Genomic DNA, 25,724 nt, shown 5'->3' with positions numbered 1-25,724 from the left:
GAGAAGTGAAATTGTCATGAATCAGAGGGATACATACCCTGTATGTCCTAAAAGCAGGCTTGTGGATTAGATATAAACTATGAAGGCAGTGGTGTACCTAGCATATGTGGCACCCGAAGCCCATCACTTTTTTTACACCCCTCCATCTGTATGAAAAACATGATTTTTATAACAATCCACACATCACATAAGAGTGTACTAGGAAAAGGCAGCATCTTACATACTGCAGTGAGCAGTACAACATCAATACACCCATTGTAAAACTAAACAAGCCAGTCTAGTACAGATCAATCCTACACAGTCAATCCTAACTGAAAACCATGTCTTTCGAACACAAAGAACACAGAAAACACCTTTGCCTAGTATGGAATATGTAATCACAAACTAACCCCTCTCCCTTTTACAAAACTATAATGTGGTTTTTAGCCATGGTGGTAACAGCTCAGACTCTCATAGAATTCTGAGCAATTACCACCATGGCCGGTGCTAAAAAAACGCTCTACAGTTTTGTAAAAGGGGGGATAAAATAGAAAAATGTAGACAAAGGTTAAATTGAACCACCAAGAAGCTGGATTCTGTGTGCAACACAACACCACAGAAATAGCGATGCATCTCCCCTAAAGCAAAAAAAATAAATATAATTTTTTTCTATATTGTCTTCTCTGGTTTCTGCTTTCCTCATAGTCTTGTCACTCTCTTCCTTTCATCCACTGTCTACCCTCTCTCTGCCCCTTCTATATGGCATCTTCTCTCCTTGTATTCCCCTTCCATCTCTTCCTTCACCCCTATTATTCTGGCATCCATCTTCTTCCCTTCCCTCCTCCAATGGTCTGGCATCTCTCTCCTGTTCTTCCCTTCCCTCTCCCACACGCTCATGGTCTGGCATTTCACTCTCTCCTCTCCCTTCCCCCCACTTCCATCAGCATCTGCCCCCTTTCTTTCCCTCCAACCCAATTCCATCCAGTATCCTTCCCCCTTATGTCTCTCTCTCTCCTTTCCCTGCACACCAATTCCATCAACATCTGCCCATTTCTCTCCCTCCACCACCATTCCATACCACCCTGATCCCCTTTTTCTCCCTCTACCACCCTTCTATGCTCCTCTCTCCCTCCAAACCAGCAAGGTCTCATGATGACTGCTTCTGTTGCCTCTGCCTCTGAAAGATGTAAGTGATGTAGGAGGTGATGGGCCGGCAGACGCAGGGAGTTGTGGCACTTACGTCTTCCGGAGGCAGAGGTGGCAAATGCAGTCATCGCAGGACCTTCCTGCACTTCAGTGTGGCTGCCGACTCTGCTTCGGAATAAGTATGGCAGCCGCGCTGAGATGCAGGTGCCATTTAGAACAGCTCGGAAGGTTCTGGATCCAGCAGGCTGTGTACCCCCCTAAGGCTGGCACCCGGGGCGATCTGCCACTGTATGAGGGGACAAAAAATAATAAAAAGAATGGATAACTTGACCGATTTAGACATGTCATACAATTATAACCACAAAAATTACTAACTTAACTAACTAACTAACTTTATTTTTTCTATACCACCATATGTCATAAAATGTAATTCTAAACTCAAAAGACTCCAGACGAAAAGCAGACTATAGAAAGGAAACCAGAAAAGACCGAGTAGATGAAAAGTGAAACCTGGGAAACATCTAAATTATTGTTCAAATGAGCTTCTATTAAAACCAAAGAATAAAACCACAGCACTCGGAAAAGTAAAAAAGGGAGAGTAAAATTGGCTTAACGAAAAGGTCTCTGCACTGATGAGATAAACTCGTGAATAAATGTGAACACGCGACAGTGGGGCTATGATATTTGATCTGTTGAAAGAGGCGCCAAAAAAGAGTCGGCAGTGGATTGAATACACACTGATAGGGGAGGGGCATCGGGCTGTTAAAAAAGGCTGCTTTAATAAATAAATGAAAATACTGGTGAAAAACTAAATAAAAAACCAAAACCATGATAAAATGCCGAACCTGACTGCAAGTGGTAGTGAAAGTAGCATAAGGCACCTGTAGTACTGTTAGTGCCAGAGCTGCTTAGAATAAAGAACCGTGCTGTACATGAGGAGAAAAAAAGAAAGAATGAGGTGATAAGATGTAAAGTGCTGGCCCCTCACTGCACCACTTGATAAAACTAAGGAGCGATGTTCTAGAGCAGGGGTGCCCACACTTTTTGGGTTTGTGATCTACTTTTAAAATGACCAAGTCAAAATGATCTATCAACAATAAAATTTTAAAAAAGCACAAAGCACACTGTACGCATAGAAAATGTTAATTATCATTCCTATTCCAGGGTTTTTCAAAGAGGTCAAAGCAGATGACTCTATGCACTGTCACCTCAGTAACAACCATACAAAAATAGACAAATATACCCCCCTCCCTTTTTACTAAACCACGATAGCAGTTTTTAGCGCAGGGAGCTGCGCTGAATGCCCAGCGCTGCTCTCGACACTCATAGGCTCCCTGCGCTAAAAACCTCTATTGCGGTTTAGTAAAAGGGGACCTTAGTGTAAAATATAGACAACAGATATAAATTCAGACACATTTTGATCACTAAATTTAAAATAAAATCATTTTTCCTACCTTGTATGGTGATTACATGAGTCTCTGGTTGCACTTTCTTCTGACTGTGCATCCAATCTTTCTTCCCTTCTTTTAGCCTGCATGCTTCCTCTCCTCCAGACCTCATTCCCTCCCCCAACTTTTCCTTCCTCTCTCCCTGCCCTTTTATTCTCTCTGCCTCCCTTTCTTTTCTTTCTGTTTCTTTTCTTTCCTTCTGTCTCCCTGCCTGCCCTTTTTCTTTCTTTCTCCCCCAAGCCACTGCCATCGGGGACCAGGAGCCAAACCACCACCAATAATAGGCCCGAAAGCCGACGCCGCCCCAAGCTCTCCCTGCTTCGGCCGACCAGCGTTCCTCTCCCCAACGTTAATTCTGCCATTGGGGAGAGGAAGGCTGATCGGCCCAAGATCGCAATTGACCTATTGGGGGAAATGCTGCCGGGTCCTGCCTTCGCAGAAACAGAAAGTAGGCAGGACCCAGCAGCAAGAAGAGCAAATGCTTCACTAACCTGTCTCCCACCTTAGCCCGTAGTGAACGCTTGCTTCAGGGATCTCAACATGTGCGTGCCGGCTTCCCTTCTCCCCCCCCGGACATAACTTCCAGTTTCGGAGGGAAGAGAAGGGAAGCCGGCACGTACACGTTAGAGCCCCGGCGCATAAGTTCGCTACGGGCTGAAATCTCCAAGCCAGATTTTTTTTTTTTAATGTTCAGCAGCGGCGGCAGCAGCAGATGATAGCCGAGCACTCGTCTAAATTAGCTGGGCGGACCGCCCAGCTAAAAAGCCCTAGGGAGACATTTCACAAGCTGCTGAATTTTATTGAACTCCATGCCTACATTGAACAACTTAAGAAAACCTCCAAAGAAGTGAATCATACCGTCACTTTTGAAAATGGACAGATAGCACAAACTGTTGAAAATTTGCTATGAGATGCTCATGTCTCAGTTTGGGAACTTTTCTTTGGGTATTCGCCGACTGCAAATCGTGTCTTTGATGTTTTAATTCACCCTATCGTTATTTTAATTATTGAACAAATTTTGCTATGTATTGTTATGATTTCCTTTGCTGTAAAATGAAACACATGTACATTTCTTTACAACGCATATCCCACAAATTTCCTCCTAGCTTTTAAGACAGTTATACATGAATTTCTAGTATCTTCTCTGACACTTGCTAATTTGGTTCCAATTTGGCATGGCCTATTGCATTGTATACCAGGGTCAGACATAATATATGATCTCATATCCCATACACGCATACTCCTGTTACCTTTATGCCTGAACTTCCTGAGAAAGATTCCTGTATCCCTTATGCACGGTTCATTCGCTCAACGACGGGTAAGATATAGCATCTTGGGTTTCCCCGCCCAGATAACTGTACAACCTAAGACAGAGGTTTGAACTCATAATGGGAACTGTTTATCTTCATAGCTTGGAGATTATGCAGGACAAGGGGACGTGCTGCTATAATGTTGGAGGTAAGAGATGCATCTGTGAAACGCAGACTGGCTGTTTACAAAACAGTTGCAGAAGTGTAGGCAATATAGAAGGGTTCCACAAGCTTGCCTTCATTTCAAAGAAAAATAAAAATAAAAAAGTATGGGAGATGTCAGCTTAGCATTGCTAGCAGCCAGCAGCCAGCATTTTCAGTTGGCTTAACCACATCAGCAAAGGCCTATGGGACATTATATCAATCTGACTCTGGAATGTTGATGCAGATAGGCCCTAAGTGCTCCTGCACAGAATTCACATACATTAAGCATCCAGCCAGACTGGATTGTTTATCAAGAAGATAGGGAATGGGAAAAAGAAACCATGCCTGCAAGTGTCACACCTTCCTTATCAATTAAACTAACCATTGTTTCAAATAGTTTACAAATTATAAACAGAAAGATACTGGGAAATACAATAGTTTCTATATTTAGAATAAGATTCCAAGCTATAAAAGCCTCCTCTCTGCAACCCCCCTCTCTATCTGGAACCCGAAGCTTAGACCATCACCCCCTCCCACCTCTCTCTCTCTCTCTGGCTCTCTCTGGAACATCACACTTCTCTGTCTCTCTTTTCCTCTGGACTCTGTAAGGCAGGGAAACTGCTTTGCTCTCTCCTTAATTGTAATGCTTAATTGTAATCTTTATGAATATTGCTTTTCTGTAATATTAAGCCTATTTCTATAATATATTCTTTATGCAAGCACTCTTAGTGGTCTTTGTCAGTGATTTTACTTCCTAATGAATCTTCTGTGAGTGTATTGAACCTGGGTCCTAGCAGATTGTAAGGCCGCTTCAACATAACCCCTCTAAACCTTACATTTTAGGGGGGTCTAACCTTACATTGTCTAGTCGTGTCAACAAGGGAGCCTAGTAGTGTCTCTGTGCTGAAGTTGGTTCTGAAGCCGGATTGCGTGAGGTGGAGTATGTTGTGGTCTCCAGATAGTTGGTGAGAAGTTTGGCTACTAGCCATTCTGTTAGTGTAACATTGAGAGGTATTGAGGCAATGGGTCTATAATTGGATGGATGATCTGTTGCTCCTTTAGGGTCTTTTAGGATCGGTGTGACGACTATTTTTCTGAGGTCAGTTGGGAAGAGGCCATTTGTGAGCATGGTTTGTATCCACTGTAGGAGTAAGGCATGGAATTTCATGCTGGAGGTTTTTAAGAGATATGATGAGCAGTGATTGAGGTCACATGATGCATGATTGTACTTTCTGTAGAATTTGTTAAGGACGGACCATTGTATAGTGGGGAAGTGGGATCAAGTTCTATCTGCAGCTATTGATTCTTTTTCTGTGGGGGAGGGATTGTGATTTCTTTTAGGTGGGTTGGGGTACTGTTGAGGGTAGCTCTGGCATTTGTAAATTTGTTCCTGAAGTGTTCTACTAAAAAGGTGGCTGAGTGTGTGTGTGTGTGTGGGGGGGGGGGGGTATTGTTAGTGGTCAGGTAGGGTTTGGTGTCAGATCTTTTAGTATTTGAAATAGTTTTTTGGTGTCTTGAGTTTATGTGCCTTTAGTTGTAGTTTGTACTGTTTGCGTGGCTGAGGAGGTGGTGCAAGGAGGAGGGCTTCCACTTTGTGAGGAACTGGTCGTCCTTCTGGGAAAGAGCAAGCTCTACAGGTGGGATGGCCTGCACCTGAGCACGGCGGGAACAAGAATACTAGCAGCCAACGTAAAGAAGGAGATCGAGAGGGCTTTAAACTACAGAGAGGGGGAAAGCCGACAGCTGACCTGATGACGCTTCGGACAGCAGTATCAAGAAAAGATGCTGAATGGGCTGACTGCAGGGAGGAGGACGGGGGTCCGATGGAACTCGCGATCAGACAGCGAGGAAAACACCAGGTAACAGCAACTTGCTGGGAGAAGTCTAAGGGGAAGGGGAAATCAGGGGATTCAGGAGGACAAGATGGCACCAGGGTGCAAACAGAAGGCAATAAGGTGGAGCCACAGGGCAAAGGGGAGACACAAGGCAAGGGGGAACAAACCAAGGCCCAGGCGACGATAGCACGGGAGGGGGCTGGTACTCCCCGGGGAAAAGCGGGGAGGTGGGGTGGAGGAGACATGGGGAGGAAGAGAGTTGCGAGGGTAAAGGCGGAGGGCACAGCAGAGGCACTGGGAGCGGGAAAACGGCCCGAGACCCAAGGGAAGGCGGCCCAGGTAAAGGTAGAGGTGGAGGACAAACACCAGGACCTACAGTGCTTATACGCAAATGCAAGAAGCCTCATGGCTAAGATGGGTGAACTGGAAGTCATGGCCAAGGGGGAGGACCTGGATATAATAGGAATTACAGAAACCTGGTGGACAGAGGAAAATCAATGGGATGTGGCGCTGCCAGGGTACAAGCTCTACAGGAGGGACAGGACCCACAAGAAGGGGGGGGAGGCATAGCGCTGTATATAAAGGACTATATCTACTCGATTGGGATCGATACGGCAACAAAGGCAGAGGAGCTAGAATCGCTATGGGTCAAATTGCCGGGAAAGAAGAGTGCAGACATAAAGCTGGGGCTGTATTATCGCCCGCCTGGTGCGTCAGAAACAATAGGACAAGACTTGGAAGCAGAACTGAGACAGGAATGCAGGACTGGAAGTGTAACAGTGATGGGGGACTTCAACTACCCGGGGATAGACTGGAGTACGGGACACTCCAACTTCACGAGGGAAGCAGGATTCGTAGAAGCTGTGAGGGACTGCTTCATGGAGCAACTAGTCAAGGAACCGACGCGAGGGGATGCTACTCTTGACCTCATCCTTAACGGATTAGGGGGGCCTGCAAGAGGGGTAGAAGTGGGAGGAACACTAGGCAACAGTGATCACAACGTGATCAGATTCACATTAGAAAGGGGGTCACCCATAGTGGGGAGGACCGCAACGACTGCGCTCAACTTCAGGAAAGGAAGTTTCTATGTTGCTATGAGGAAAATGGTGGGGAGGAAGCTCAGGAATGGCTTTAGGATGGAGACTGTAGGGAGCGCCTGGACCCTTCTCAGGGACACACTGCAGGAAGCGCAAAAACTGTACATCCCCAGTTTCAGGAAAGGCCACAAGAACAAGCGGTCAAAAGACCCGGTTTGGATGACACCTGAAGTAAAGAGGGTAATCAGTGACAAGAAAGTGTCCTTCCGGAAATGGAAGAGGGATCCAACGGAGGAAAATCACCAGGAGCACAGGAAATGCCAAAAGGAATGCCACCGAGAGATTAGAAAAGCAAAAGGGAAATACGAGGAGGGGCTGGCCAGGGAGGCGAAAAACTTCAAGGCATTCTTCAGTTACGTAAAGGGGAAGCAACCAGTGAGAGAGGAGGTGGGGCCATTGGACAATGGGGATAGGAAGGGAGTGATTAAGGAGGATAAAGAGGTAGCTGAGAGGTTGAACACGTTCTTCTCGTCGGTCTTCACGAGCGAGGACACGTCCAATATACCGGACTCAGAGGAGCTCATGAGTGGGGAGCAGGCCAAAAGATTGGGGCATATAGAGGTAAGTCGGGAGGATGTCCTCAAGCAGATTGACAGACTGAAAAGCGGCAAATCACCGGGACCGGACGGGATCCACCCAAGGGTTCTAAAGGAACTAAGTCAGGAAATAGCGGGCGCAATCCAGCATGTTTGCAACCTATCCTTGAAAACTGGAGAGGTACCAGAGGACTGGAAACTGGCGAATGTCACACCTATCTTTAAGAAGGGATCGAGAGGTGACCCCGGGAACTACAGGCCGGTGAGCCTGACTTCAGTTATAGGGAAGATGGTGGAAGCAATGATCAAGGACAGCATTTGCGAGCACATCGAGAAAAATGGCCTACTGCGGACAAGCCAGCACGGATTCTGTAAGGGAAGGTCGTGCCTGACAAACCTTCTGTACTTCTTTGAGGGAATAAGCAGTCAGGTGGACAAAGGGGAACCCATAGACATCATTTACCTCGATTTTCAAAAGGCCTTTGACAAGGTGCCACATGAAAGGCTGCTTAGGAAGCTGTGGAACCACGGGGTGGGCGGGGATGTACACAGATGGATCAAGCACTGGCTGTCAGGTAGACTACAGAGGGTCGGAGTAAAGGGCCAATATTCTGACTGGCGGGGAGTCACGAGCGGTGTGCCGCAGGGATCGGTGCTGGGGCCGCTACTCTTCAACATATTTATCAATGACCTGGAAACGGAGGCAAAGTGTGAGGTTATAAAATTTGCAGACGATACCAAGCTCTGTGCCAGAGTTAGGACCAGGGAGGAGTGTGAGGAACTGCAAAGGGACCTCGATAAGCTGGAGGACTGGGCAAACAAATGGCAAATGCGCTTTAACGTAGATAAATGCAAGGTCATGCACATAGGGAAAAAGAACCCGTTGTTCGAGTATAAAATGGGGGGGAGATTGCTGGAAGACACCGGACTTGAGAGAGACTTGGGTGTGCTAGTGGATCCATCCATGAAACCATCCGCACAGTGTGCAGCAGCCTCGAAGAAAGCCAACAGGATGCTGGGCATCATCAAGAGGGGCATATCAACCAGGACGCGGGAAGTCATCATGCCGCTGTATCGAGCGATGGTGCGCCCACATCTGGAATACTGCGTTCAATATTGGTCGCCGCACCTCAAGAAGGACATGGCAGTTCTTGAGAGAGTCCAAAGGAGGGCAACGAAACTGGTAAGAGGGCTGGAAAACTGCCCATATGCTGAGAGGCTGGATAAACTGGGGCTCTTCTCTCTGGAAAAGAGGAGGCTCAGGGGGGATATGATAGAGACCTTCAAAATACTTAGGGGCATAGAGAAGGTGGACAGGGACAGGTTCTTCAGACTAAAAGGGACGACAGGTACGAGGGGGCACTCAGAGAAACTGAAGGGAGATAGGTTCAAATCAAATGCAAGGAAGTTTTTCTTCACCCAAAGGGTCGTGGACAAATGGAATGCGCTCCCGGAGGAAGTGATCCGGCAGAGTACAGTACAGGGATTCAAACAGGGATTGGACAGATTCCTGAGGGAAAAGGGGATCGTGGGATACTGAGGGAGGTGCTGGGGTGTTGCATAAGTATAGACAGCTCACCAGGTCGTGCAGGTGCAAGGCCGGAGGGTTAGGACATTGATGGGAAGATAGGACTTCGATGAGAAACCTAGGGGGCAAGGGGGCCCCTTCTGGTGATTAAGGCAGGTCATGAGCTGTTGGGCCGCCGCGGGGGCGGACTGCTGGGCGGGATGGACCTCTGGTCTGACCCGGTAGAGGCACTGCTTATGTTCTTATGTAGTTTTTTCCAGATGGTTTTTGTATGTTCTAGTTAGTTTTTCTCCATTTTCTTTCTAGTCATCTTGTGAGTAGGAGTAGTTCGTTGTTGAACCATTGATCTGATCGTCTGCTGGTTCTGGTTTTGGTTTGTATTGAGGCTAGTTCATCAAGGGTGTGAGTGCTTAGTTTGCACCATTGTGAAATGAAGTCTTTGGGGTTGCATTCCTGTATTGTGTTGTCTATTTTATTCCAGAATTTGATTGGCTCGATGTGTATGCATGAGGTGTAGGTTACTTTTTTGGTGTGGTTTTGATTTTGGGCCAGGAGTATGTGTAGTGGTCTGACCAGAGGGATCAGGACCATATTCCATTAGATGTATGAATTTCTGATTGAGATGGTTGATGGGTCATGAAGGCTGCGATCTCAAGTTGGTGACCTTTCTCGTGAGTGGTTTGTGGGTCCAAAATCTGGCATGATAAGGCATCGAGAAATAAAAGGAAGTTATCGACTTGTTTGGATAATTGGTCTTCAAGGTGTAGGTTTAGATCTCCTAGGATTAGGTTGTAGGTTGCTGCTAGTGAGTTTCTGTATATAAAGTCTTCAAGTTCAGGCCTTACTGTGGTCCAGTTTTCAGGTGTTATGTAGCAGAGCATGCAGTTTAGTGAACCTTTTAGTGTGGAGCATGAGAGTTGGCAGGCTAGAAGGTTCATGTATGGGGTGGATGTTTTTTCAAGTATATTTAAGGTTAGGGATTCTTTGATTAAGATTGCTAGTCCTCCTCCTCTTTTTTTCTCTCTGCAGACCACTGTTATTTTGTATCCCTGTGGGCAGACTTCAGTTATTCTGGGATCTGTGTCTGATGTTAGCCAGGCTTCTGTGAGGAAGAGGCAGTCTAGGTTTTCAGTTTTTATCCCATTTTTGATGTGTTCAGTTTTTGGGTTTTACGACTTTGATGTTTAAGTAGGCACATGTAAGTGTGGTAAGCTCTGTTTTAGGGTTATAGGTCGTTAATGAATATATGAGAGATCTAGGGTGAGGGTGAGGTTTGGTCCTGGGGTTTGTTGGTCTTCTTCCCCATATTGGAGTGATGGAGTGTTGAATATTGGTCTGGTGGTTTGAGCTTCTGTCTATTGATATTCTCCTGGTTAGGTGGTGAATTTTGTTCATAGTTGAACTGGTGGGTGTTGGGAAAAGGTTGTTTGCTACTGCCTTCCAGCTGGTTAAGAGGAGGATTATCAGTAGGGTGATCTGGGTATGTGTTTGTGAGATTAGCTTCATTGTGGAAAGTTGGCAGGGTCAAAGTAAAAGTTAAAACTGGTAAAATTAAGTTAAATTCAAGATGCTCCCACTGAACCTTCCAAGTGGTTCAACGTGGTAGTGTCGGGGAGGGGCAGAGTGCGCTCCCATGCCCGAGGAGTCTTCCAGGCTGCTCCCAGTCCGACGATTGAGGAAGGTTGGCAGGGCCAAAGTAAAAGTTAATAACAGGAATTAAATTCAAAATGTTCCCAATGAGCCTTCCAATTGGCTCAGCGTGGTATTGTCGGGGAGGGTCGGAGTTTGCTCCCACGCCCGAGGAATCTTCCAATCTGCGCCCGGGTCGAAGACTGAGGAAAGTTGGCAGGGCCAAAGTAAAAGTTAGTAACAGGAAAAGTTAAATTAAATTCAAAATGTTCACACTGAGCCTTCCAATTGGTTCAGCGTGGTGTCTTAATTTCACATTTCCCATCTTATTCCCTTTTATCTGCTCCACATCACCACATTTCTACCCTCTGTACTCATTATTCTCCTCTCACTCATCTCCTTCATAACTCTCCCACAAGGATCCACCATTTTTAGCATCACCCTCCTTGTCCTTTACTCCACTCTTGTAACCCAGCATTTCCTTCCTCTCTTTCTTTCTCTCTCTCCATCCTTCCCCCAAGTCCAACATCTCTCTATTCTGACCTTTACCCCCCTCCTCCCAAGTCTGATATCTATCCTTCCCTCCCCCTTCTGGTCCCGAGTCCATATCCCTTCCACCTTTCCCTACCCCTTCCACCTGCTATCTCTGAGTTGATCATCTTTTCCTCTCCCCATTTTGCCCTACTCCACCAAGTTCTTCTCTCCCACTCTCCCCATTTTCCCCCTCCACCATCTCTCCCTCTGCCCCATTTTTTCCATCCACCAAGTCCATCTCTCCCTGACCCCCTTTCACCCTTTCTGCCACCTATCCCTCTCCTGCCCCTTTGTCCATCCCCAAGGCCATCTATCCCTCTCCTGCCCCTTCCAAAATCCTCTGTCCATCTCTCACTATCCCCTTTCTAGCTCCTCTGTCATCCCTATCCATCTCCCAAATCTGACATCTCTCCCTCCCTCCCTTTCCTCATCCCTGAGTCTATCTTTCCTTCCTTTCCTCACTTGAGTCCAATATCGCGCCCTTCTCTCCCTCCCTCCCCTGAGTCCAATATCAGCAGGTGACACTCTTGAGGGAGCGGCATCTTGCTGCGCTGTCTTTGCCACTCCCCTTCCTGGCATCTAACCCTTTCATCCTCTCCCCCAAGTCGGCATTTTCCCATTCCTCCCCCTCCCCCACATCTACTTTTAATGTGCTGTGAAAATTGGCGGGTGGTGGTAACAATTCAATGAGCTACCCTGCCGCCAGTCCCAGCATCTTCTCTCCACTGCAGCCTGCCCTGTCCGACAACTTCCTTTGTCCACTGGGGTGGGTAGAGTGGAGAGAAAATGCTGAGACCAGCAATGGGGTAGCTCATTAAATCGTTACCGCCACCCGGTAACTTTCACAGCACATTAAAAGTAGATGTGGGTGAGGGAGGGGCAGGGAGGAATGGGAAAATGGCGACTGGGGGGAGAGGGTGAAAGGGTTAGATACTGGGAAGTGGAACACAGCAAGATACCACTCTCTCAAGTGCCACCAGAGGCCGCTGCCTCAGTTGGCATCATTATAGGGCCGCACATGGTTAAAAGCCCACATTTTTGATGCTGCTTTTAACTCCTGACTCCTGTTCACTTGTCCAGTATCCATATGTGTTGTAATCATTCTTATCATAAACAATTCCCTAATCCTTTAAGTGTCCTATTTGTCTGTATTGATGAGATTACCATATATACAGTACTTGAGTATAAGACAATCTGAATAGAAGTCGTGGTACCCTTTTTCCCCCTAAAAAGGAAGAAAAAGGTTGATTCGAATATAAACTGGGGTGGGTGTATGTGTTACTATTCATGTGCCCTGCCCTGCCAGTCCCCCTCCTATCCCAGCTCCCTGCCCTGTACCCTGTCTGTCCTCTCTCCCAAGCCTCCCGTATGACCTGGTAGGCCCGGCCGACTCTGACAATTTTTTTCCTCCCTCCCGCATCCCCCCGCGTACCTTTTTGAATCCCTGGTAGTCCAGCAGTGTACTGGGCATGAGCGAGCTTTCTACACTCCTGCCAGACGCTGAGCCACATCCTGAATGGCTGCCGCCAGTTCTCATGAGTTACATGAAAACGTGGCAGCCATTCAGTGAATGGCTCTTTGCCAGACAGGAGCGCAAATAGCTCACTCCTACTCGGTATACCGCTGGACCGCTAGAACTCACAGCAGACATTCAGAGGGGCTTAGTGTGAGGCAGGAGTGTGGAAAGCTCGCTCCTGCCCAGTATACCGCTGGACCACCAGAGATTCAAAAAGGTATGCGAATGGAGGTGGGAAGGAGGTAAAAAAATTGTCAGAGTCGGCTGGAACAGGAAAGGGGAGGGATCCCTCCTGTCCCGGCCCACCAGGTCATACCGCAAGCCCGGCGTAGGCCTGCAACAAGTCCAGGAGGAGGGCAGGTGGGCGCTGACCCAAATATAAGGCGAGGTCCCCATTTATGGGCCATTTTTTTGCCCCAAAATCTCATCTTATATTCAAGTATATATGGTATAAGCTCTGTCAAACAGGGACTATCTCATATGTGTTTAGTGTACAGTGCTGCATATGTCTAGTAGCACTATAGAAATGATAAATAGTAATATTAAATAATTTAAAACAAATAGGAGACAATATTTTTTTTCAATCTATAATTAAGCTTTGGAACTTATTGTCAGAGAATATGTGAAAGCAATTAATGTTCTTTTTAAAAAAAAAATGGTTGGACAAATTCCTGGAGGTCCATCAGCTATTATTAAAGTAGATTTGGGGAAAGCAAGTGCTTGTCCTTGGAATCTGGATTCTTTGGGGGATTTTGTCAGGTATTTGTGACCTAGATTAGCCTCTGATAGAAACAGGATACTGCCCTTGACAGACTTTTGGACTGACTCAGTATGGCAATTCATATATTTTTATAATATCCTTTGGGATGTGTGCAGGTAGAGCTTTGGATTGGTGGATATTTATTGCAAGATCAGAGAATGAACTTAAATGTTCTATGAGCTCAGAGGAAATGTCAGCACGTGTTAGGTGAAATAAAACACTGTTCCACTGGTGAGAAGAAGGTCTGTCTATATTCCAGTCAATTAAGGGAATCTCATATCTAAGGTTATCCCATCTCAGCTCAATCAAGCTGCTCCAGAGCTGCTCTTAATTCTTTGTATGCATAGTGGTTCTGATTTCCTAGGAAAATTCATGTAGATAATAGGTAATAGGATAAATCAAGGACAACACTCAAACCATGTGTGTATACTATTTTGAAGAAAGATCAAAGTGTAATGGTGCCAGCAGATTTATCTAATATTCTCCCCCAATCTGAAGCAATATGATGAATCATGGTGTGTGTGTGCTGGGTGGGGGAAAGCAGAAAAGAGCAAAGGCTCATGTTAAAACGCTACAAGTAGCATTCAAATTCCATCTTATCTGCAGCAGCCACAAGGAATGTGGCCCACTCAGAAGCTTTGTCAACATTTAGTGACAAAAAACCCGAGATAAGAGACATTGCTAATCTGAGTGAATAGTTTGAACTATTTTAAATATTATTGTATATTGCCTTGCTATCACATTGAGGATAAACAATTTATTAAATCCCTGTAAACAATAAGCCATATTCAGCAACTTGCAGATACCGTGAAGGTTATTTATTTTATTTATGATCATTTATTTGTATTTTTATGCTTTATATACTAGTGGGTGAAAAAGCTGGCTGGCCATGCTTTATATACTAGTGTTTAAGCCCGTTACATTAACGGGTGCCAGAATAGATGTGTAGACTTTTAGCACAATGGGACGCTGAGGCATTTCTTTCTTTCTGTCTGTCTTTCTTTCTCCCTGCCCCCTTTCTTTCTTTCTGTCTGTCTCTCTCCCTGGCCCCCTGTCTGTCTGTCTGTCTTTCTTTCTGTTTCTTCTCTCTTCCTTTTACCTCCCATGTCCAGCAGTACCCCTTCCCTGCTTCCCCTGTCCAGCAGTAGCCCTTCTCCCTTCCTTTTACCTCCCCCCTGTCTAGTAGTACCCTTTCCCTGCTCCCCCTGTCTAACAGTAACCCCTCTCCCTTCCTTTTATCTACCTATATTCAGGCTCCCATTTCCCCTTTTACCTTTCCTATTTCCACCTTTTTCTCCTCATCCAGCATCATTCCATCTCTCTCTCTCTCTCTCTCTCTCTCTCTGCTATCCCACAGGGGACCAGCAGAACCAATGGCCTCATGCAGGCAGCCTGCAACCCCGTGTCCGATCCACACACCTGGAGGACGGGGGTGCTCTGCTCTGGGTTCCAATCCCACCAGGTATGCTACTGGCCCTTCCTATCTACAGCTGTAAAAGCATATACAGTGAGACTAAAAGCTCATGCATGTGCAAGTCCTAGGTCCACAGGCTATCTTATAAGATCTGGTGTAGATTCTCCATTTCAGAACCCAAGGCGTACCATTCTCCCTCCCTGTTTCTCTTGTTTTTTCCTTTCTCTCTCTCTATCCCTTCCTCTGTATCTTTTTTTTGTTTAAATCTTTATTGATTTTCAAACTTTGACAGTGCAATACAATTAATTGAACATAAAATACTGCATAAAACGCACTATTAACTACACAAATAATACATAAAACAATCATTTTCTCCTATCCTCCTCCCAATTATTAATACAATATGACATATGATGTGATTACAATATTCTATCTATCCCTTCCTCTGTATCTTAATTTCTCTTCTTATCCTTCAGTTCAGTCTCTTTTTTTTCTTTCTCTCTTATCCTCTGTATCATGCCCCTCACCTTTCTTTCTGGCTTCTCCATCAGCTAGAGGGAGCAGTTTCCTCAGCTGTTGAGTTACTTGCCGGATCAGGCACTTCTCTTTCCTCTTCTAGCCCTGTCCTCAGCCCATCCTTTCCCAGCACAGCCCGGAAACAGAAAGGCAGGGACACGGTCGCTGGAGACACTGTGGCTCGCTGCCACTTTCCTTTGCATCCTCTTGCGTTTGGGAAGCCAGACTTCAGCCATCTTCTGCCGTGGCCTGCAGCCACCGACAGTCGCCACGGCCTTCAGTCGCCGCTGCGGCCTGCAGCTGCTGACATCCGCCTTGGGGGAATCTCGCGCCTGCGAACTCCTACCTGTAGTGCCCTACAGCGCACGTAAATCGGGAGCACGCAGGTGGGAGTGTGCATGCGCGCTTAGGGCTTTATTATATTAAATATATATATATATATATATATATATATTTATTTTGGGTATCTTTACATTGATTATATATGTTTCTTTTTATATATTTATAAACAGATAAATCATAAACCATCATTTATAATGTTTGGCTGCTGCTTGTCATTTTATCTTTCATCTCACTGTACCTGGGCAGTTTGTTGCTGACTTCCCTGATCCATCTTATTATTTCTCTCACAAGAATAATTGGACAATATTTGCTCAAACATAGAAACATGATGGCAGATAAAGGCCAAATGGTCCATCCAGTCTGCCCATCTGCAGTAACCATTATCTCTTTCTCTCTCTAAGAGATCCCACATGCCTATCCCAGGCTTTCTTAAAATCAGACAGTCTGGCCCTGATTCTGCAAAGTGCGTCCCGATTTTAGGCAGCTATAGGCATCCTACAGCTGTCTAATCAGCCAATCGGGATGCACGTTTTTTAAAAAAATGCTCCCCAAGCAGGCAGCCTATATTGAAGGCGCCTCCAGGAGCCTAGGGAGGCCCGCAAGACTGCCTAAGCTCGCTTAAGGGCCTTAGGCGAACCTAGGCGGCCCTACGCATCTCCCTAGTAGAGGAAGAGACGCTGGCCTACATTGTAAGTAGACGCGGCTGCTATACTTATCGCGGCAAGGGATCTCCCTGCCGCAATAAATATAGCAACCGTGGCTACCTGTCCAATTGCCAGCAGGAGGGTGTCCAACCCCACCTGCCGGAAGATGCCCCCCAACACTACCAATCGTCGGCAGGAGGGTGCCCAACCCCTCCTGCCGGAACGTCGCCCCCATGACACAACCGACCGCCAGCAGGAGGGTGCCCAATCCCTCCTGCCGGAAGATGCCCCCCCGACACTACTGATCGCCGGCAGGAGGGTGCCCAATCCCTCCTGCCGGAAGATGTCCCCCGACACTACCGATTGCCAGCAGGAGGGTGCCCAATCCCTCCTGCCAGAGGATGCCCCCCCTCTGGACCCCCCCACGCTAACATCCCTCCTCCGCGCTAACACCCACCGATGACCACCCCTAACCTCCCCCTCAACTAACCTCCCCCCCCAACTAACCTCTAATTGTTGGCTGGCCAGCCAGGTTTTGCTACCATCCAGCCGGCAGGCCCGCCTCGTTGAAATGAGGCGGGCCCGCCCCTTTCCAGCCCATCCCACGAAGCCTAAGGCCTGATTGGCCCAGACTCTAGAAGCCTGGACCAATCAGGCATTAGGCATAACGGGTCCGCCCATCCCCACTAAGCCTAAAGCCTGATTGGCCCAGGCGCCTAAGATCCTGGGCCAATCAGGCCTTAGGTTTTGGGGGATGGGCCGGGAAGATGCTTCCGGCAGGAGGGGTTGGGCACCCTCCTGCCGGCAATCGGAGATCCCTTGCCACGATAAGTGTAGCGGCTGCGTCTACTCTAACCCGATTCTGTAACCGGCGTCTATAACATTGACGCCGGTTAAAGAATCGGGGCTAGTGGAGGATGCTCCTCCTGGGCGTCCTATACAAAATCCTGGCCTCTCTGTCTCCACCACCTCTACCAGGAGACTGTTCCACACATCTACCACCCTTTCTGTAAAAAAAGTATTTCTTTAGATTACTCTTGAGTCTATCACCTCTTAACTTCATCCTATGCCCTCTCATTCCAGAGATTCCTTTCAAATAAAAACATAAGAACATAAGAAGTTGCCTCCACTGGGTCATACCAGAGGTCCATCGCGCCCAGCGGTCCGCTCCCGCGGCGGCCCATCAGGTCTGTGACCTGTGAAGTGATTTCTGACCACTTCTATAACCTACCTCCAGTTCTATCTGTACCCCTCAATCCCCTTATCCTCCAGGAACCTATCCAAACCTTCCTTGAACCCCTGTAGTGTGCTCTGGCCTATCACACCTTCCGGAAGCGCGTTATATGTGTCCACCACCCTCTGGGAAAAAAAGAACTTCCTAGCTTTTGTTCTAAACCTGTCCCCTTTAAATTTCTCCAAGTGACCCCTAGTACTTGTGGTTCCCCACAGTCTGAAGAATCTATCCCTGTCTACCCTCTCTATGCCCTTTAGGATTTTGAAGGTTTCTATCATGTCTCCTCTAAGTGTCCGCTTTTCCAGGGAGAACAATCCCAGCATTTTCAACCTGTCAGCGTATGAATAATTTTCCATACCTTTTATCAGTTTAGTCGCTCTTCTCTGGACCCCCTCAAGTACTGCCATGTCCTTCTTGAGGTGCGGTGACCAGTACTGGACACAGTACTCCAGATGTGGGCGCACCATTGCACGATACAGCGGCATGATGACTTCCTTCGTCCTGGTTGTGATACCCTTTTTGATGATACCCAACATTCTGTTTGCTTTCTTTGAAGCTGTCGCACACTGTGCCGATGTTTTCAATGTTGAGTCCACCATCACCCCCAGGTCTCTTTCAAGGTTGCTCACCCCTAGCACTGATCCCCCCATTTTGTAGCTGAACATCGGGTTCTTTTTCCCTACATGAATGACCTTGCATTTCTCTACGTTAAAACTCATTCTTCCAGTCTCGTTAGGTCCCTTTGCAGGTCTTCACAGTCTTCCATGCTTCTATTACATCCTCTGGAAGCGCATTCCAGGTGTCCACCACCCGCTGAGTAAAGAAAAACTTCCTAGCATTTGTTTTGAATCTATCCCCTTCTAATTTTTCCGAATGCCCTCTTGTTCTTTTATGTTTTGAAAGTTTGAAGAATCTGTCTCTCTCCACTTTCTCTATGCCCTTCATAGAGAAAGTGGAGAGAGACAGATTCTTCAAACTTTCAAAACATAAAAGAACAAGAGGGCATTCGGAAAAATTAGAAGGGGATAGATTCAAAACAAATGCTAGGAAGTTTTTCTTTACTCAGCGGGTGGTGGACACCTGGAATGCGCTTCCAGAGGATGTAATAGGGCAGAGTACGGTACTGGGGTTTAAGAAAGGATTGGACAATTTCCTGTTGGAAAAGGGGATAGAGGGGTATAGATAGAGGATTATTACGCAGGTTCTGGACCTGTTGGGCCGCCGCGTGAGCGGACTGCTGGGCACGATGGACCTCAGGTCTGTCCCGGCAGAGGCATTGCTTATGTGCTTATGTGCTTATAACCCTGCTGCAGAGTTTGGTGTCATCAGCAAATTTGATAACCTCACATTTTGTCCCTGTTTCCAGGTCGTTTATAAATATATTAAACAGGAGAGGTCCCAGCACCGACCCCTGTGGAACTCCGCTCGTGACCCATTGCCAGTCTGAGTATTGACCCTTTACTCAAACCCTCTGTTTCCTGCCTGCCAGTCAGTTTTTGATCCATCTGTGGACATCCCCTTGCACCCCGTGGCTCCCCAGCTTCTTAAGCAGCCGTTCGTGGGGTACCTTGTCGAAGGCTTTTTGGAAGTCAAGGTAAATGATGTCTATGGATTCCCCCTTATCCATCTGGCTGTTTATTCCCTCAAAGAAGTACTGTAAGTTTGTGAGGCACGACCTTCCCTTGCAGAAGCCGTGCTGGCTCGCCTTTAGTTAACCCTTGTTTTCTATGTGTTCGCAGATTGTGTCCTTCATCAGTGCTTCCATCATCTTTCCCGGAACTGAGGTCAAGCTCACCGGCCTATAGTTTCCCAGGTCAACCCTTGATCCCTTTTTAAAGATGGGCGTGACATTTGCTATTTTCCAGTCCTCCGGGATCTCCCCAGTCTTCATGGATAGATTACATATTTGACGAAGTGTTTCCGCTATTTCGTTTCTCAGTTCTTTTATTACCCTTGGATGGATGCCGTCTGGACCCGGTGACTTGTCGCTCTTTAGTCTGTCCATCTGTCGGAGTACATCCTCTTGGCTCGCCTCTAGTTGTACCAGCCTTTCATCGTGGTCTCCATTTATAATCTCCTTGGGTTCTGGGATATTGGATGTGTCCTCTCTGGTGAAGATTGACGAGAAGAATTTGTTTAATCTGTCAGCTATCTCTTTTTCCTCCTTTATCACTCCTTTCCTGTCTCCGTCGTCCAGTGGTCCCACTTCCTCTCTGGCTGGTTGTTTCCCTTTCACATACCTGAAGAAGGGTTTGAAGTTTCTTGCTTCTCCTGCCAGTCTTTCTTCATATTCTCTCTTTGCTTTCCTGACCTCTCGATGGCATTCTTTCTGGTGTCTTTTGTGCTCTTTCTGGTTTTCCTTTGTTGGTTCCTTTTTCCATTTTCTGAAGGATGATTTCTTGTTGCTTATCGCCTTTTTAACTGCATTTGTTATCCACGCTGGGTTTCTAGATCGATTTTATTGCACCCTTTCCTAAACCTTGGGACGTACAGGTCTTGTGCCTTTAGCACTATGCCCTTAAGCAGGGTCCAGGCTTCCTCTACGGTCTTCATCTTCCCTGAGCTTTTGCTGAGCTTTTTTCCCACCATTTTCCTCATGGCCTCGTAGTTTCCTTTTCTGAAGTTGAGTGCTGTCGTGGTGGTTCTTTTCACCTTTGATGTTCCTATGTTTAATTTGTACTGGATCATGCTGTGATCGCTTTTCCCTAATGGTGCTAGTACTACCACCTCCTTTGCGGGTCCCTCTAGCCCGTTGAGGATTAGGTCCAGAGTGGCATCCCCTCGTGTTGGTTCCGTGACCAGCTGCTCCATGAAACAGTCCCTCATCGCCTCTAGGAATTTAGTTTCTCTCATGCAATTTGAGTGTCCAATATTCCAGTCTATTCCCGGGTAGTTGAAATCCCCCATAACAACCACCCTTCTATTTTTGCACACCTGCCTCAATTCGGCCTCCAGGTCCAGGTCGTTTGCTTCTGGCTGTCCTGGTGGGCGATAGTACAGTCCCAATTTGATGTCAGCTCCTTCCCCTCCTGTCAGCTTAACCCATAGTGACTCCAAACTGTCCGCCCTTACTGTTGTTTCTGCCCTGGTTGAGGGAATGGAGTCCTTTATATACAGTGCTATTCCTCCACCCTTCTTGTGAGCCCTGTCCCTCCTGTAGAGTTTGTACCCTGGCAGGGCCACATCCCAATTGTTGTCCTCAGACCACCATGTCTCTGTGATTCCTATTATGTCTAGGTCATTAGTACTGGCTATAATTTCTAGCTCCCCCATTTTAGTCCTTAGGCTCCTAGCATTTGTGTATAGGCAATTTAAGTCCCGGTTTGTTACCTTTTCTTTTGGATCTCCTCGTGAATTGTTGCTCCTGCCGATCTCCTCACGGGCTGCCAGTCCCCGAGCCTCATTTTGTTCACCCTCCTCCTGTGGTGTGTCTATCCAGTCCTCTGTCGGATTCTTTGTTCTTGGGTAGCTCTCTGGTTCCGGCTGTTTCCTCCTTTTCCTGATCTTTAGCTCTATTTGCTTCTCGGGTCCCTGTAATGCATCCTTGGGTTTATGTCCAAAAAGTGTCCATTTAGTCTCTAGTCCTCTATCGCCATTTCCTGGTTCAGTATCCTTGTGTGATACTGTGGTCCGATGTGTCGCGGTCAGATCGACTATCGGCTTTCCCTTTGTTATCAGTTTAAAGTCATGTCTATGCAGGTCTGGATGTTGCGTGCCAGCATCCTCGTCCCAGCCGTGCTCAAGTGCAGTCCGTCTCTCCTGTAGAGCTTGTTTTTCCCCAGAAAGGTTGTCCAGTTCCGTACAAAGAGGAAACCCTCCTCATCACACCATCGCCTCAGCCATCCGTTTGTTGCTTGCAGCTCGATCTGCCTCCTCGCATCTGCCCTTGGTACCGGCAGGATCTCTGAGAAGGCTATCTTTCTTGTCCTCAGCTTCAGTTTCCTTCCCAGGATCTTAAACTGCTCAGTCAGTGTAGTCATGTTGAAATTCCTTCTGCTGACGTCATTTGTTCCGATGTGGATTATCACTGCTGTCTCCTCTGTCTCAGCTCCCTCCATGATTCTCTCGATTCTGTCGGAGATGTCCTTTGTCCTCGCCCCTGGGAGACATGTCACTAGGCGATCTGCTCTGCCTCCTGCTATGTGACTGTCCACCTCTCTCAGGATTGAGTCTCCCACTACGATAGCAGATTTCCCTTTTCTCAGCTCCCTCCTGGGTCTCAGGTCTGTGTCGGTGATTTGATCCTTCAATCCTTCCTTCTCCTGTTTGATTCCTCCGCAAGGTCGTTCTCCTCCGGCTCCTGGTGGGTCCTGTCCTCCATCTGTTGGTTCCCTTCTGAAGAGCAGGTGATCCTGTGTCTCTACCATCCTGCAGGCCTCCTCGATGAATCTCTCGAGCTCTCTGACCTGTTCGTTGATGTGGTTTTCTCTGGTGGTGTCCTCAGTTGGTTCAAATTCCCTCGGTTCCTCTATGGAGCGGAGTCCCTCTAGCTCTTGTACTTTGATCTGCAGTCTCCTGACCTTCTTCTTTAGGCTAGCCAGTTCCTGACATCGACTGCATATTGTAACCGGCAGCCTCAGGGCAAGGTGTCTTGGGCCACCAGTACAAGAAAAACCTCTTGTGAGCCGCTGCGGGCAGCACAAGGAAAAATAATAAAGCATTTAGTTAAGGACACCACCGCACCAGGTAAGTTCTTTTTCAAAATAAACTTGAGCTTTATTCCTCAAAGTAAAAATAAACATAAAAGCTTTGTCAGGATGTTTCTGCTTATAACTGAGACTCAATTCCATATGGCAAAAACTAAATAAGTTGCTAAAGTCCACATTAATTTATAGTCCATCAGCATGTATCCCAAGAGAAAAAAAACAACTCAAAACCTCAAAACACACAAGCTTCAGAGCTGTATCAATTCAATACAAGTCAGTGCAATTACACTGGCTTCTTCAGCAGCAGAGTGCTGGCCAGACAGTGTGCTCCGTGTGGTGTTAATCTGCCATAAAATTGGCCCTCTATCCCACCACTATGAACATGGGGCTAACCCCACTGTCTGGGACTGGAAACAGTTCACTTTCCCCACCAGGGAAAGAACCATAAACTTCCAAAAAGAAAATAAGTTCCAAAAATACAGTTCTTTGCAAAGTTCAAAAGACAACTTCTTTTGTTCTTCAGCTGGCTTAAAAATAGCCAGCACAGGCAAGCAATTAGCAAAACAAACTTTCAAAAATCATTCAATAGTCAGTCACTTGCCTCTCACACAGCATATTTCCATGGGCTGGGCTTCACTAGGCAATTCAGTAATTGTCTCAGCATTGGCTTCCAGCTCCATATCCTGTGGCTCCTCCAACAGACCAAGAGACATGTCCTCACCAGCCTCTATTAGCTCCATAGACTCTGGAGTTTGGCTGACATTCAGAGCTCTCAGCCCTGAGCGCTGTGACCTGTCCACTCCAAGTTCCTGCTGCTTCTGACCCTCAAGGAACTGGGTTCTCAGATTAAGGAGTCTGCAGCCACGCCCCAAACCCTCAGGAGGAAGTGATTTCCTGTTAATCACTCTAGGCTTCCGTGGGGGATGGGAATCCTGCAGTTCTTCTCTCCTACTCCCTCTACAGGACACAGAAGGAAACTCATTCAATGACTGAAATTGTGCTTTAAAAGAGGATAATTGTGTGGAGCCTGAACTTGACTTGTGCACTGCTCTAGGGACATTCCTAGCAGGCATAGTCTGCATACCACAATATGTAAGCCTGCCTCCCGGAAGGGAGGTAGTCATACATGTGACATTCAATGCAGTATACTGGAAAGCTTCGCTGGGCTCCTGCTGCCTCCATTTTTCCTTCCTCGTGCCTAAAGTTCCTTGGTGCGTTGGAGTATGCCCGGCGTGTAGCTAGGTGGAGAAGTAGAGAGAGAAAAAAAGAATGAGAATAGAAGAAAAGAAAAGGTTGGGTTTTTTTTTTTTTTAGATGTTAATTAAGATTGAAGTTGCTGCTGAGCAGCCTGGACTCCTGGCTCCTTCACCAGGCTCCTTCGCAAAGGCGCCCTCGCTAAGGCCTTTGCTGCGCGCCTTCGCCGGGCGCTGAACAGCTGGGTGCCTTGGCTCCTCCCCTTTAAGGGCGAGTCCGGCGCTGCCTCTGACGTGGTAGGGGGGGGCGGAGCGAACTCTCGCCGCTTCCCCGAGCCCTGATTCCTCCTGTCTTCCGCCTGCTGCCTTTGGTGCTCGGCACCGACACTGCCCTTCTCTTACCCGAGGTGAAACCTCAGGTACTCTGCTCCTTCTCCCCTCTCAGGCACTGCGTATGCCGCGCTGGCTCCTCCCCTTTAAGGGGGAGTCCGGCGTTGCCTCTGATGCGGTGGGGGGGCGGAGCGAACTCTCGCCGCTTCCCCGAGCCCTGATTTCTCCTGCCTTCCGCCTGCTGCCTTTGGTGCTCGGCACCAACGCTGTCCTTCTCTTACCCGAGGTGAAACCTCAGGTACTCTGCTCCTTCTCCCCTCTCAGGCATGAAAGAGACTCGACTCATGCGCATTTACATTTTGTAGGTATTTAAACATCTCTATCATATCTCCCCTCTCCCGCCTTTCCTCCAAAGTATACAGATTGAGATCTTTAAGTCAGTCCCCATACGCCTTATGATGAAGACCACACACCATTTTAGTAGCCTTTCTCTGGAGCGACTCCATCCTTTTTATATCTTTTTGAAGGTGCGGCCTCCAGAATTATACACAATATTCTAAATGAGGTCTCACCAGAGTCTTATACAGGAGCATCAATACCTCCTTTTTCCTACTGGTCATACCTCTCCCTATGCACCCTAGCATCCTTCTAGCTTTTGTCATCCTGTTTGTCATCACCTTTTCATCCTGTTTGGCCACCTTAAGATCATCGCATACGATCACATCCAAGCCCTGCTCTTCTGTCATGCACTTATGTTCTTCACCCCCTAAACTGTACAGTTCCTTTGGGTTTTTGCATTTCTTAGCATTAAATTTTAACTGCCAATTGATTTTGGAACAATGACTGGCTCAGGCAGACAGTACATGTGATAGTCTTTGTTATTGAAGTCACAGTCACATAGTAGTACTATGACCACTACAATTGCAATGCATGACTTTCTGCTATTTATGAATGAATGGAAATTGCATTCAGTAATCATAAAAAATAAATAATCATAAAAATAAAACAAGAACCTGCACCATTGCTATCACAATGTTTGGTAGTTAACAATGCAGTGCCTGTTAGCAAGAGGCCTATATTCGTCAATAGTAGCCTTATCTGCTGACATTGCGTCTGGAGCCAGGAAAATGCTCCGCGGGTCATGGTTATTGGTAATGGGCCATAGGTGTGACAGGACATGGGTCACAAAAGATGACCCATTGTCAGCTCTGGTAGGAAGTCTGTCATTGTTTAGTACTTTGTTCTTAATATTTATTGCCGTCATTGGTGATGCCTAGGAAAAGGATAGGATTTCTGTAGGTAGTTTCAAGTTTCTTTATTTTTGATATACCATCTATCAAACAAGTGTCTAGACGGTGTACAATAAAATGAGATTAAAAAATAAATGAAAGAGGCAAATTAAAAGAAATATCTTATTAAAAGTTAAAACTGAACAAATTCACACTGATGTACATGGGACAAAAGGGAACTAGGGGAGAGGAAATTTTTAACACTTTCAGCTCAAAACTTAGCAGACACTTTTTGCAATAAAATCGAAAATATACGAAATAAATTTACAACTATCATTGATAACAAGTCCCCTATTCACCAAACTTCTAACGACTATAAACTTCCTTGTGCGAAATGCTCAAACTTTAACATTCCTTCCCTATCACAAATTAAGTTAATGTTACAAAATATAAACTTAAAAAATTCCCCCTCCGAGATCATTCCTCCTGTCGTTTTAAAGAAATATTTCTCTTGTTTTGGACCATATATACACTCTTTTGTTAAAAAAAGCCTTAACTCCGGTATTGTACCCAAATCTTGGAAAACAGCTACAATAATTCCCATAATAAAAGACCATAAAATAAGTACTGAAGATCCTCTGAATTACCGCCCAATCGCAAATATTCCTTTCCTGGCAAAAATTACAGAAAAAGTAATTTTTAATCAAATATCAG

This window comes from Geotrypetes seraphini, chromosome 8 (assembly GCF_902459505.1).
Source record: "Geotrypetes seraphini chromosome 8, aGeoSer1.1, whole genome shotgun sequence".
In the NCBI taxonomy this organism is placed as follows: Eukaryota; Metazoa; Chordata; class Amphibia; order Gymnophiona; family Dermophiidae; genus Geotrypetes; species Geotrypetes seraphini.
Note: the sequence above shows the minus strand (reverse complement) of the source record.